Raw genomic sequence first — 15,392 nt, forward strand, 5'->3', positions numbered from 1 at the left:
TGCTATCCACACAGTCTATTTTACTTCTCACACACCCTTGATAATTTATGTCAGTTGATCTTCTTCAATTCCTCTGATCCGACGGTCGAAAATTAAAAAGGTGTGTGAGAAGTAAAATGGGGTGTGTGGATATCACACCCCTACAAATAAAGCATCTTAACCGTATCAGCCAATTGTTCTCAGTTGAAGTCAAGCTATTAAGGCCAAATTTGTCTTGTCCCACATGATAAGGCATCGCCAATTAGTAATTACCATTCATGTTCTTCTCCGGCCACAGTAACAAAGGGCTAAAGCCCCATCGAAACCCGAAATTACGTACTCCTTTGATGGACAACAATTACTCGTCCCTTCTCCTTCTTACGTCCAAGATGCCGCCATTGGATAAACAAAAGAATATGCAGGAGCAGACTTGTTAATCGCAAAACCATTCCTTGGATTGCAACAAGGCAGAGCACTTATCCATAGAGTCAAGTCGATTCTATGGATGAAACAGTCGAGCTAGCTAGTAGGTTTAATTCTGTGTTTATCACGCTAAGTTCTGTCGGCGTAAGTATTTTCATTCGATCAGTCATCAATCGATTATCACCAGAAATATTCTAGTCATGCTCAACATGCATTCGAGTCTTACAAATTATTTTCTGTCCATTTTCAGTACTTATTTTTGGTTGCACAAACAAAATGTAGATTATGCCAACAAAATTTTAATTTTGAGATATGATACAAACATCCCTACTTTGCGTCTAATATTTTACAGACACCAAGCCATTTATAAAGTTTGGAAGAAAAAAAAAAGTTACATTATATGTGTTCAATTTCCATACACTAGCCTTCATGCACATGTTCACGAGCGTGCATAATGCATTTTTTGAATCACGGCATGCTACGCATGACTTACATGTTTTAAATATATTTATATGCGTAAATTGACAAAAGAAAAGTCAAATATTTGAAGTAAATGAATAATCTTAGGTCATGCTAGAAGAAACCCCTCATAAATCAATTAAAGCAGATGAATCCATGTAATAAAAATCAGTCTCTATTGAATTTATATTAAGAATAGAGAAAATAATATTTAATAAACAACTGATTTAATCACATTATTGCTAGCCCATTGTGACGCTAAGCCCACCCCCTCCCCCTTAGTGTAGATAATATCGTTTGTTAAAAAAAATAAATAAATAAACAGCTGATTGAATGACATTATTGCTAGCCCATTGTGAGGCTAAGCCCACCCCCTCCCTCTTAGTGTAGATAATATCATTTGTTCAAAAAAAAAAAAAAAAAAACAATCATTTGACAACTAATTTATTCACATTATTATCTGCGTGCGAAATACCTTTCTTATAACCAGCATTACAGCTTCCTAAGATGAAAATTGCATTATTCCAACTTGGAACTTGTCACTTTTGTTGACTTAAAAAGTAAACGGTATGATTTTTCCTTTATTTTAGGTCATGTGTCAATGAGTACCCCACCATTTAGAGTCTAGACAACCCTTTTTCTAATTATTACATTGTTTTGTTAATTTTAAATGAATGTCTCACTCCATAACTTGAAGACCGTTCTTCAAATAAACAAAACACATCAATCAGGATACTCATGTATATAAATAGTTGATTTTTCAAACTTGTTGAAATTTGATTAGTTCAACTTTCTCATTTTTTGAAATTTCTATGGAACAATAATCCTCCCGATGCCAAAAAATCTTTTGGTATAGCTAACTGATACGACAATCTTCATTTCTAACTTATATTATATGCGTGTTGACTGTTAGGTATCCCGGATCCATGAAGTTTCTTGATTCACCAAGCACCCACGCACGTCCAACTACAACCAAACTATTGTGTTTAGTTTATGATTCACTAGCCTTCATGCACGCGCATGAGCGCGTGCAGAAGGCATTTTTCTGAATCACGGTATGCTACGCGTGACTTACACGTTTTAAATGTATTTATATTCGTAAATTGACTAAAGAAAAGTCAAATATTTAAAGTAAATGAATAATCTTAGATCATGCTAGAAGAAACCCCTCATAAATCAATTAAAGCAGCTGAATCCACATAATAAAATCGGTCTCTATTGAATTTATATTAAGAATAAAGAAAACAATATTTAATAAACAACTGATTGAATCACATAATTGAGGAGAATGTTTGTGGTGACAGTCAAAGGTGTGTAATTTGGTTCCAACAAAGACTTTAAGCCTGAAAAGTGGGAGAAACCAAAGGTAGATGGATTAGCATTTTAGCAATATGAATTAATGGAACAGTATGAGTGGAACATGAGTTCAGCTTGATAAACACCAAAGAAATTAATGGAAGAGTCCATGCATTATGCATACGACTAGAAGGGAGATGGAAGAGGAGGGGAAATCAAATATACTTTCAACAAATTTTGTTCAATATAGATCACCTATTTGGTTAATAAGATCCAAATGGTTTATACATCCCTTCCAAGGGGCACAGATCGATAGATTGCTTTTCTTACTTTAAAAATCTTTCTTCACTTGTAAAATATTTTAAGTTCGACTAACATAAATGACGTTGATTCTCCACAATTATGGGAGGGAAATACTAATGAGACTCTCTCAAAAATGGGACTTTTAATAAACTCTCTATCACCTCACAGTTTAATCAATTCCCGTGCCAACATTATAAAACATTGTGCTAAAAATATAAGGTGGCAGACAGTTCATGAAGAGCCATCGACTTCCCTTAGCATTTCTCTTATGTGAGAGCCATAGACTTCAATTTAAACATAAAACAAAATTGCCATGGTAATGGAGTGGCAGTGGTCAAAATTTACTTTTTGTATATTGTTTAATTTTGCTGTTACTCGATGCTACTCAATTATTTTTCTCTTGTATGGACTCAGAAACTTCCCCACGATGACGAAAAAAGTTGTCATTTTTCCAAATTTCATCATTCATCGAGAAAATATGATTCAAGACTATAAGACTTAATTAATCAGTAGGACTAACACTCTCAAGGGATTAGTGTTTGTCGTTATAGTCAAGGGCGTATAATTTGGTTCAAGACTTTACCAAAGGTAGATAGATTAGCATTTTAGCAATATGAATTAGTGGAAAAGTATTAGTGGAACATGAGTTCAGCCTAGCGTAAGAAGGGAGATGGTATGGAAGAGGTGGGGAAAGGAACCGACTCCGATGAGAGCTCCAATTACCGTTTTAATTTTTTTTTTTACAACTTTAAAATGGAAACTTCGTCATTCATCCGAGTATCTGTTGTTCATGTGATGGTGTTGAGTGCGATAAAAAGTCTGGCCATGTCATTGGCCTTGAACTCGGCAGCTGTTGTCTCTATGGTTTTATCAACTGCAACAGTAGCCACTTCCGACTTGTGCACTTGCAGAGGCTTGATCTCTCAGATAACCACTTCAGTTTGTCTCAAATACCATCAAGATTAGGCCATGATCTTACTATATTTGGCATCGGAAATCTTCGTTTCTTAACTATATTTGGCATCTACTATTGTAATTTTGATCCCAATGTTCCATCTTCACTCAGAAACCTAACTCAGCTCTTTTACCTTAACATTTCTTCATTTTATGGTCGCTTGTATTGGCCTGGAAAAGACATTTTCACAAAGACAGACCAATCGTTAGCATCTGATTATTCCAGTTCTTGGGTTGGAAAGGTAACCAAACTTGATCATTTGGGCCTTGCGCATACCAACTTAACGGGAAAATTCCCATGTTCTCTTGCTAACTTGTCTCAACTTACAGAACTAGACTTGGGTTCTAATTGGGAAGCTTGCAACTAACCATGAGTTCCCAAACTTGTGCATCATTGATCTACCTCACAATGCTTTTTCCGGTATGTTGCCCTCTAACTACTTGGAGAACTGGAATTTCATGAAATTTGTTAATGAAACCAATCAAACTTATTTTCAAGTCTCTTCGACCGATGCAACTAATGCCACTTATATCTATCAATACAAGATCACAATTCTTGCCAAGGGGGTTGAGTTGAAATATTTGAAGACCTCTTATCTTCTGAGACTTATAGATCTATTATCACACCCTGATCCCGACATACGTCTAAGATCGACACGTGACATCACCACATTGCTATTTATCTATCAAGTCTCGCCTCTGAGACAAGACCACAACACAATCAATGATTTAACCATGCAGTCATTCTCTTTTATTTTATGGCTGCATCTAACTTTAGCGTTAGACTGCCTACGTACCCTAAAAAGGGATCAAGCCATTCGTAGTTCACCAGTTCAATAAACTCCTATGACTACTGCAAGACATTACTACATACATGTAATTAGAATAACTATTAAAAACTGTATGTTTTCTTTGTATAGCTTGTCTAGGCAAATGAGACAAATATACATATACATCAACTTGATTTTGGTTTCAGTATAGGCATGCGTATAGATATTTATGTTTAAAGGGACATCATTCTACCATTTAAGCAAACAACATGATACGTGTAAAGGTGAAGAACTTAATCGAATAGTAATCACACCACATTGGATCTGTCGACTATTGATATCTATACCAGCCATGACCAGTGGCGGATCCAGGATTTTAAACTCGGGGGGTCCCAATAGTAAAGGTTAAAAAATTTATAGACAAAAATAACATTGAAAAGTTAAATATAATACATTTTATTCAAAAATCATTTGCATAACAATATTACAAGCTATAAAATCCTAATTCAAGCGTCCACGACGAGGTTTCATGGTCTGAAAATGTTCCATGATAGCTTCATTACCAATACATGAAAAAACATCTTTCTCAATGTAAACAACTAAGCTGTCACTCAACCATTGCAAAGTGTATGGGAACTCATACTTTGTAGGCCTACAAGGTCCCATTTGCAAATATGCTCTGCGGACCTCATCTTGAATATTAGAAGGATAATCCTTCATTCGAATTCTTTTTCCCGGTCTCTCTCAAGATTATTAAAATCAATGTCACACTCATTTTGTCTTGAGCTCGAACTACCCGAACAAGTAGATGGTGCTATTGGCTTTGGCTTGAAAAATCTTTCCATATTTCTTATTTCTAAACTACACATTTAACCAAAAACACAAAACATATACCAATCAACCAATAAACAAAAATTCCATCTAAATTTCAATTATAAAATGAGTATACAAACATAAAACACATCAACAATCATATCAATAATAGACTAAAAATCTCCACCAATATCTAATATAATTTAATTGAGATTAGATTAAAATACCAAAAAATTTACTTGAATTTGGAACCAAATAGTGGTGACTTGAAGAATTGAAACAAGTAGAGGTATAATATTGGAGTAATGTAATTATAATATGGGATTGGGTGGGATTAGAAATTTAGGGTTTTGGGTGAATATAAGAAAGATGGGGGGATTAGGGGGAAAAGCAGTGGAAGGAACGGGGAAAGGAGAAGTGAAAGGGACGACAGGAGAAGTGAAAGGGTGGACCAATTTCAAACGTTGATTTCATTGGTTTAACAAAAAAAAAAAAAAAAAAAAAAAAAAGGGCCAAAACACTGCGTTTTGGACCAATTTTTTTAATGCCCTGTTTTCTTTCTTCTCCCCTGTTTTCTTCTTCTCCGTTTCAACCTGCAACCTACTGCTGCAGCAACACAGACAGTCTGCACAGCAGCACAGGCCTCGTGTTCGAGTACGACTGTATAGATGATGCTCTTAAGATATTTAGCAGGATGGTGGAGGTTGGTCTGCGAGTGGTTGCTAGTCTTGGTAAAAGGGTGTTCGATGAATTGATTAAGAACGGGAAGGCAGTAGACTGTGCACAGATTTTGAAGAAAATGGGAGAAAAAGATCCAAAACCAGATGCCAGTTTTTATGATGCTGTGATCAAGGGGGTTTGCAATGAAGGTGTGCTTGATACAGGCTGTGATTTACTGGAAGAGATGTTGAGATATGGCATTGGTGTTCCTCCAGAATTGCAGGCTGTACGAGGGGTCCTCCGGAAAATTTCTAGCAACATTTTAGGATGGCCGAGGGGTCCTGGGACCTCCCAGGACCCTCTGTAGATCCGTCCCTGGCCATGACATTACTATAGGTAATTTCCCAACCTTAAAACAAGGCAAACAATATTTTTATTATAACTTTAATACGGGCCTTTGCACTTGGCTTTGCCCTTATACCAACATTCACCAAAGTGCAGTTTGTTGCAGGTTTTACAAGCCTCTTTTTGTGCCTTCCCTGTTACCATTGTGTTTCACAATTCACCAAATTGTCACTAGTCTTAAAACTACATTTCTTATCATAGTTCTTCCAAAACTTCATCTCCTTAGAATTACTAGCTTTTGAGCTTTCTCTAGACTGTAATTTTAGGATAGAAAATGCACTTTTGGTCATTCCTCCTTCAGCATGCTTAATCAGTCTTAGCCCAAAACCCTTGAGTGTTGCAACAACCTCAGGAGCTCATACAAATTTTTAGTCCACTCAAGCACAAACACTATATTATCATAGGTCCTAGTGAGATTGCCCTTCTTACTCTGAAAATCTTTCTTTCACTTAAAAAAGATTACATGTTCAACTAACATGAATGACGTTGATTTCTCTACAATTATGGGAGAGCCATAGAATTCCCTTTAATTATAAACCAAATTGCCTTGATAATGGAGTGGCGGTGATAGAAGTTATTTATTTATTTATTTATTTATTTATTTATTGGCAAATTATTTAATGGTTTATTTTTAGTTACGACTCTGGAACTCGATTTCATCTTACTTTGCTTCATATAATTCAAAAGTAGCAACTTTGCTCCCTGAAACTCAAAAGTCACTCGACTTTGCCCCCTCGAACTCGATTTTGATTCCATTTTACCTCCTGAAACTTGAAAGTCGTTTCCATAAAACTCAAAATTCGCTCCACGTTGTCTTAGATCTATTAATTTCTTATGTGGTTGATTTGTGTGCACCAGGCTAATCAATTTCATTTTCATATTTTTCATCTCTTTAATTTCTTTTAAACATAATATTGTCTTATTGTTGAATATATGTTAACGTATAGTGGAAATTTATAATCAAATTTATTGCACATGTGGCATAGACTTATTGGGTGTTGGGTCCCACATATGTTTTAGAAGGCTACCTATAAGTTTAAAAGGAAGAAATAGCCCACAGGTCAAAGTGGAACGAATTCTGAGTTTCAGATAGTAAAGTGCAAGTTTTTAATTACAATGGGCAAAACGAGATCAAAATAAAGTTTTAGGAGGCATAGTTAAAAATGAGCTTATTCAATTTTTCTATTTCTCGATGTTACTCAATTGTTTTTTCTTTGTATAGATGCAAACACTTTGCCACGATGACGAAAAAAGTTATTATTTTTCAAATTGCATCATTCATCGAGTTGAGCAAAAATATGGTTCAAGAGTATAAGTCTTAATTAATAGTGGGACAAACACTAATCCCTCGACGAGAATGTTTGTGATGATAGTCAAGGGCGTGTAATTTGGTTCAAGCCTTAAAACCGGCACAAAACAAAGGCAAATAATTATTAATGTTATTGAGGAGAATGTTTGTGGTGACAGTCAAAGGTGTGTAATTTGGTTCCAACAAAGACTTTAAGCTTGAAAAGTGGGAGAAACCAAAGGTAGATGGATTAGCATTTTAGCAATATGAATTAATGGAAAAGTATGAGTGGAACATGAGTTCAGCTTGATAAACACCAAAGAAATTAACGGAAGGGTCCATGCATTATGCATACGACTAGAAGGGAGATGGAAGAGGAGGGGAAATCAAAATATACTTTCAACAAATTTTGTTCAATATAGATCGCCTATTTGGTTAATAAGATCCAAATGGTTTATACATCCCTTCCAAGGGGCACAGATCGATAGATTGCTTTTCTTACTTTAAAAATCTTTCTTCACTTGTAAAATGTTTTAAGTTCGACTAACATGAATGACGTTGATTCTCCACAATTATGAGAGGGAAATGCTAAGGAGACTATCTCAAAAATGGAACTTTTAATAAACTCTCTGTCACCTTACAATTTAATCAATTCCCGTGCCAACATTATAAAACATTGTGCTAAAAATATAAGGTGGCAGACAGTTCATGAAGAGCCATCGACTTCCCTTAGCATTTCTCTTATGTGAGAGCCATAGACTTCAATTTAAACATAAAACAAAATTGCCATGGTAATGGAGTGGCATTGGTCAAAATTTACTTTTTGTATATTGTTTAATTTTGCTGTTACTCGATGCTACTCAATTATTTTTCCCTTGTATGGACTCAGAAACTTCCCCACGATGACGAAAAAAGTTGTCATTTTTCAAAATTTCATCATTCATCGAGAAAATATGATTCAAGACTATAAGACTTAATTAATCAGTAGGACTAACACTCTCAAGGGATTAGTGTTTGTCGTTATAGTCAAGGGCGTATAATTTGGTTCAAGACTTTACCAAAGGTAGATAGATTAGCATTTTAGCAATATGAGTTAGTGGAAAAGTATTAGTGAAACATGAGTTCAGCCTAGCGTCAGAAGGGAGATGGTATGGAAGAGGTGGGGAAAGGAACCGACTCCGATGAGAGCTCCAACTACCGTTTTAATTTTTTTTTTTTTTTTTTTTTTTTTACAACTTTAAAATGGAAACTTCATCATTCATCAGAGTAACTGTTGTTCGTGTGATGGTGTTGAGTGCGATAAAGAGTCTGGCCACATCATTGGCCTGGAAAAGACATGGTCCCAATGAGTTTAAAAGGAAGAAATAGCCCACAAGTCAAAGTGGAACGAATTCTGAGTTTCAGATAGTAAAGTGCAAGTTTTTAATTACAATGGGCAAAACGAGATCAAAATAAAGTTTTAGGAGGCATAGTTAAAAATGAGCTTATTTAATTTTGCTATTTCTCGATGTTACTCAATTGTTTTTTCTTTGTATAGATACAAACACTTTGCCATGATGACGAAAAAAGTTATTATTTTTCAAATTTCATCATTCATCGAGTTGGGCAAAAATATGGTTCAAGATTATAAGTCTTAATTAATAGTGGGACAAACACTAATCCCTTGACGAGAATGTTTGTGATGATAGTCAAGGGCGTGTAATTTGGTTCAAGCCTTTAAACTGGTACAAAACAAAGGTAAATAATTATTAATGTTATTGAGGAGAATGTTTGAGGTGACAGTCAAAGGTGTGTAATTTGGTTCCAACAAAGACTTTAGGCCTGAAAAGTGGGAGAAACCAAAGGTAGATGGATTAGCATTTTAGTAATATGAATTAATGGAAAAGTATGAGTGGAACATGAGTTCAGCTTGATAAACACCAAAGAAATTAATGGAAGAGTCCATGCATTATGCATACGACTAGAAGGGAGATGGAAGAGGAGGGGAAATCAAATATACTTTCAACAAATTTTGTTCAATATAGATCGCCTATTTGGTTAATAAGATCCAAATGGTTTATACATCCCTTCGAAGGGGCACAGATCGATAGATTGCTTTTCTTACTTTAAAAATCTTTCTTCACTTGTAAAATATTTTAAGTTCGACTAACATGAATGACATTGATTCTCCACAATTATGGGAGGGAAATGCTAATGAGACTAACATGAATGACGTTAATAAACTCTCTGTCACCTCACAGTTTAATCAATTCTCGTGCCAACATTATAAAACATTGTGCTAAAAATATAAGATGACAGACAGTTCATGAAGAGCCATCGACTTCCCTTAGCATTTCTCTTATGTGAGGGCCATAGACTTCCCTTTAAACATAAAACAAAATTGCCATGGTAATGGAGTGGCAGTGGTCAAAATTTACTTTTTGTATATTGTTTAATTTTGCTGTTACTCGATGCTACTCAATTATTTTTCCCTTGTATGGACTCAAAAACTTCCCCACGACGACGAAAAAAGTTGTCATTTTTCAAAATTTCATCATTCATCGAGAAAATATGATTCAAGACTATAAGACTTAATTAATCAGTAGGACTAACACTCTCAAGGGATTAGTGTTTGTCGTTATAGTCAAGGGGGTATAATTTGGTTCAAGACTTTACCAAAGGTAGGTAGTTTAGCATTTTAGCAATATGAATTAGTGGAAAAGTATTAGTGAAACATGAGTTCAGCCTAGCGTCAGAAGGGAGATGTATGGAAGAGGTGGGGAAAGGAACCGACTCCGATGAGAGCTCCAACTACCGTTTTAATTTTTTTTTTAATTTATTTTTATTTTTACAATTTTAAAATGGAAACTTCATCATTCATCAGAGTAACTGTTGTTCGGGTGATGGTGTTGAGTGCGATAAAGAGTCTGGCCATGTCATTGGCCTTGAACTCGGCAGCTGTTGTCTCTATGGTTTTATCAACTGCAACAGTAGCCTCTTCCGACTTGTGCACTTGCAAAGGCTTGATCTCTCAGATAACCACTTCAGTTTGTCTCAAATACCATCAAGATTAGGCCGTGACCTTACTATATTTGGCATCGGAAATCTTCGTTTCTTAACTATATTTGGCATCTACTATTGTAATTTTGATCCCAATGTTCCATCTTCACTCAGAAACCTAACTCAGCTCTTTTACCTTAACATTTCTTCATTTTATGGTCGCTTGTATTGGCCTGGAAAAGACATTTTCACAAAGACAGACCAATCGTTAGCATCTGATTATTCCAGGTCTTGGGTTGGAAAGCTAACCAAACTTGTTCATTTGGGCCTTGCGCATACCAACTTAACGGGAAAATTCCCATGTTTTCTTGCTAACTTGTCTCAACTTACAGAACTAGACTTGGGTTCTAATGAACAAACTGGTTAAATCCCATCTTGGGTTACAAGGAATTTGACCCAATTAACTGATATGGACCTTTCCCTTAATTAAGTTGAGAGGATGAGTTGAATTTGTTCAGCCTTCCAACCTCAAGAGTTTAAAGGCACTTCGGTTATCGTTCAACTAATTTTCTCTGCAAATTAAACCCAATTGGAATGCTACTCTTCCAAGGTGTCAACTTCTGTGGTTGGATTCATGCAACTTAACAAAGTTTACTGAGTTTTTCTAAAACCAGGACGACTTGTACAATCTTCACCTTTCTGACAACAATATTTATGGCCAAATACCAAAATGGTTCTGGATTGCATCTAGAGAACGTTGAATTTGGGTCTATCGAATAACTTCTTAACGGGCATCGAGTCATTTGACCAGAATCCACTCATTCTTCCATGGAAACATATGTTGTTTTTTGAAATGACGTCCAACTTGTTACAAGGTTCACTGCCAATTCCACCCCAATCAATCATGACTTATGATGTTGCAAACAATGATTATAAAATTAATCATTGACGGAGATATTCCTCAACTATGTCCAAATAAAAATAGTTTGAGGATGGTAGATTTTTGGCCCGTTGCACTCAGTTGGAGGAATTACCAGCGTTAAAGGCTCTCATTTTGGGTCATAATGAATTTCATGGAATAATTGGGAAGCTTGCAACTAACCATGAGTTCCCAAACATGTGCATCATTGATCTATCTCACAATGCTTTTTCCGGTATGTTGCCTTCTAACTACTTGGAGAACTGGAATTTCATGAAATTTGTTAATGAAACCAATCAAACTTATTTTCAAGTCTCTTCGACCAACGCAACTAATGCCACTTATATCTATCAATACAAGATCACAATTCTTGCCAAGGGGGTTGAGTTGAAATATTTGAAGACCCCTTATCTTCTGAGACTTATAGATCTATTATCACACCCTGATCCCGACATACGTCTAAGATCGACACGTGACATCACCACATTCCTATTTATCTATCATGTCTTGCCTCTGAGACAAGACCACAACACAATCAATGATTTAACCATGCAGTCATTTTCTTTTATTTTATGGCTGCATCTAACTTTAGCGTTAGACTGCCTACGTACCCTAAGAAGGGATCAAACCATTCGTAGTTCACCAGTTCAATAAACTCCTATGACTACTGCAAGACATTAATACATACATGTAATCAGAATAACTATTAAAAACTGTATGCTTTCTTTGTATAGCTTGTCTAGGCAAATGAGACATATATACATATAATAGCTTCAGAACGTGAATCATCAACTTGATTTTGGTTTCAGTATAGGCATGCGTATAGATATTTTTGTTTAATGGGACATCATTCTACCATTTAAGCAAACAACATGATACGTGTAAAGGTGAAGAACTTAATCGAATAGTAATCACACCACATTGGATCTGTCAACTATTGATATCTATACCAGCCATGACATTACTAACCAATATACTTTAGATATAATTGTAATCAACTACTATAAGCATACCCCTTTCAAATCGTATACCAAAATACAAACCCAATAGTACATATAAAAGCAATAATATAACTATAATCTAATAATAACTAGCTGGACTAGTTATAGCAAATAAAATGGTTCGTTAGAACTAATCTAATTGGAGTATATAATGAAATTGAGCGAGGAAGATACGTATAATTTGATATATTGGCAGATAAAACTAGCTGCCTACATTTTCTCTGTATAGTTATGTATTTAGCATATAATAGTTTGAAAGCAACCACCTCACATAGAATCCAGTATATTTATAACTTCACTAAATTTGATAACATTTATTTGCACTAGTTAATCAAATAAGCATGCCAAACAAACCACAAGAACCTGACCTGCCATATGAAATTGGTCTTGAATTCAGAACATAGTTATATTCAACTAGAGAATAGGTACAATGTTTGATATCAAGGAACTAGTTCTCAGGCCATAGAATAACATGCAATCCCTGAACGATAACATTCGAATAATTATTCGTAACTAGTAATAAATCAAAGACCAAAACCAAGAGTCATATACTACTCTAGTAATAGCATTGTCCAATCAAGTATTTAGCATCAGCATCTGACAATGCCATGGGAAAATATAGAACCACTTAGTAGTTTTAGAACTCTAATTATCTACACAAACCTAGGCTACAACACATACAAATTCAGCATTGTTCTTCAGGGGTAGGACAAATATGGCACACAAAATATTCAAATATATCTGGCCTCGATTCTGGAATAACATTAATACTTATAAAACAAACCCAACTCTTACATTTCTAAAGAGAGCCAAATTGAGGTTAGGATTTCAAGGTTCTTCCCTAAATATGCAACCAATCCTTATTGCCCGGTTCGATTCAACTCCTAAACAATACAACGAGTATCATCTCAAATATTCATACAGAATACCAAATTAAAATTCGAAATCAAGAACTGATCCCAAAACTGAAAGTTAACACCTTGGGAAAAACTTACGCTAGAGGAGAGCCCACGGGTAAAGAATCATTATTTTCACTTGGGTCGAGGCCAGGTTCCAGCGGGGTTGGCCGAAATCGGAAGAAAGTTGCCGGAAAACGTCAATATGTTTGGGCCTCGTTTTCTTTGTACACCGGTTTTCAAAGGGTGGGTATGGTATCAGATTGAAGACAGCTTTGCTACGAAAGCATAGCTTCCGGCCTAGTGTGATTTCATTATCTTATGAGGAAGTTATGTTGAAAATAGTTTGCAAGGGGTGAAGTGAGTAAAGGAGGAAGAAGAAGAAAATGGCCTCTCCCCTTCCGTTTTCCCTTCTTTCTTTTCTCGATGGTTCTCCACCCTTCCTCTCTTTCTTATTTTATTATTATTTTATTCTATCATTAATATTTTTCCAGTGATATTATCTTTTTCCTCCACTTTGAATAAAATGATTGATACTCGTTTTTTAAAATCTTCCTGGTTCCAAGTTCTAATTTTCGCTACCATGTACTCAATCGTTTGTAATGACGAGTAATATACTAATTAATATCCCATACGTGTCCTGAATACTAAATAAATGAAAATTAACACATACCATCTAAGAGCATTTTGATCATTTAACATTTTTCAAAAAAATAAAATACAGTAAAATTATAGACGGGTTGTAACATCTCTCAAGCAATAGACTTGAAGGAGAGATTCCAGCCGGTATCATTGGGAAATTAAGAGGCCTTCGTTTGCTGAACCTCTCCAACAACACTCTTAGTGGTCTCATAACCTTATCTCTTGGGAACTTGACAGCTCTTGAATCATTGAACTTAGTGGTCTCACAACCCAGCAACCCTTTCCGGCTGTCTCCTACCCCAACCTCCCCTGCTGCAAATTCTTCCTCTTCCTGTTGAATTCAAAGGACCTACAAAAATATCATTGAACATACTGCAAAAATTAAAATTCAGAGATAAGAAACAAAAGCTAACAAGGAATTTAATTGGAGAGGGCGGGGGCTGAAGAAGATTGAGAAGATGCAGGTGTGGTGGTGGTGGGTGCTTCCAAGTGAGGGAGAAAGAAAAGAGTGGAGGGAAGGAGAGAGAAAGAGGTGAAAATAATTTGGCCGTTGGATTTGTATAAACGGTTGATATTAATCGGTTAGGAGGATCCTCACGGAAATGATCCGGAGAGGATCTGAGTCCTACTGCCCCATACCTCTGGTCAGCCTAGGTGTAGGGTTGCTGCCTATTAGCCGCCCTGAACCATCATTTTAATATTATGTGGGCCGGCGCCTTCACCAAAGCAGCCACTAGCCTAAAACAAAGGAGTTGCACAATTGGGCTTCCTTTGATTAAGCCCAAGATTAATTATCAACCCAATCACTTGCCAGAGAGGAGGACGCTGAAGGGTGAAGAGAGAGAGAGAGAGAGACTGAGATTTGAAACCCATGCCTGCCTCATCTGATTAAAAAGTTGAGAAGTCGTTTTCAAATCTTTTGTGTTTACAAACTCTATTTATTTCATACAGCTTCATATTCGAAATTGTAATTGTGGTCAGCAAGAATTCGAAAAATACTTGAACCATGCAGATGTCTAAGAAGTAGCCATGGATGCAGATGCATATGGCCTTTCCATGGCTGCTGCTGCAAAGAATCAAATGGAAAGTTAAAAAAATATTTTGTTCCTAACCCCAATATCAAGTTCGATTGGCTTGGTCCAACGGATCCTGGGAGAATGATCCGGAGAGGATCTCACCCTGTTTTTGAGGTTTACAGAGTCTGTTTTTTCAATTCTCCTGATACTGTGTTCGAACACAAACTCTTGTTCTCTCTAATTTTTACAGAGCAATCGAACATGCAAAGGTAGTGATTGAAGGTTTAAGAAGTAAAGGTGTTTTAGGATTAGTGTTGGAGGCTTCTGTTGGGCCGGTGAATTCATTTTCTTACGTCAAGGACCATTGTTTTTTGTTGGGATTCCTCTGTTTGGTTGCAAAAAGTTGATGTTGGTTTTTCGCTAAATCTGTCTTCTTGCTCATTTTTTTTCCTGAATGATTGTTATTTTTTATCTCTTTGCTTGCTTGAAAAGAGTCATAATCCAACCATTTGTTATTGTGTGTGCATCAATCAATTAATGGATAATAATCTATCTTCTAAGTTTCTTAAACATTGCCTCGGAAATTTAC

This window comes from Pyrus communis, chromosome 7 (assembly GCF_963583255.1).
Source record: "Pyrus communis chromosome 7, drPyrComm1.1, whole genome shotgun sequence".
Classification (NCBI taxonomy): domain Eukaryota; kingdom Viridiplantae; phylum Streptophyta; class Magnoliopsida; order Rosales; family Rosaceae; genus Pyrus; species Pyrus communis.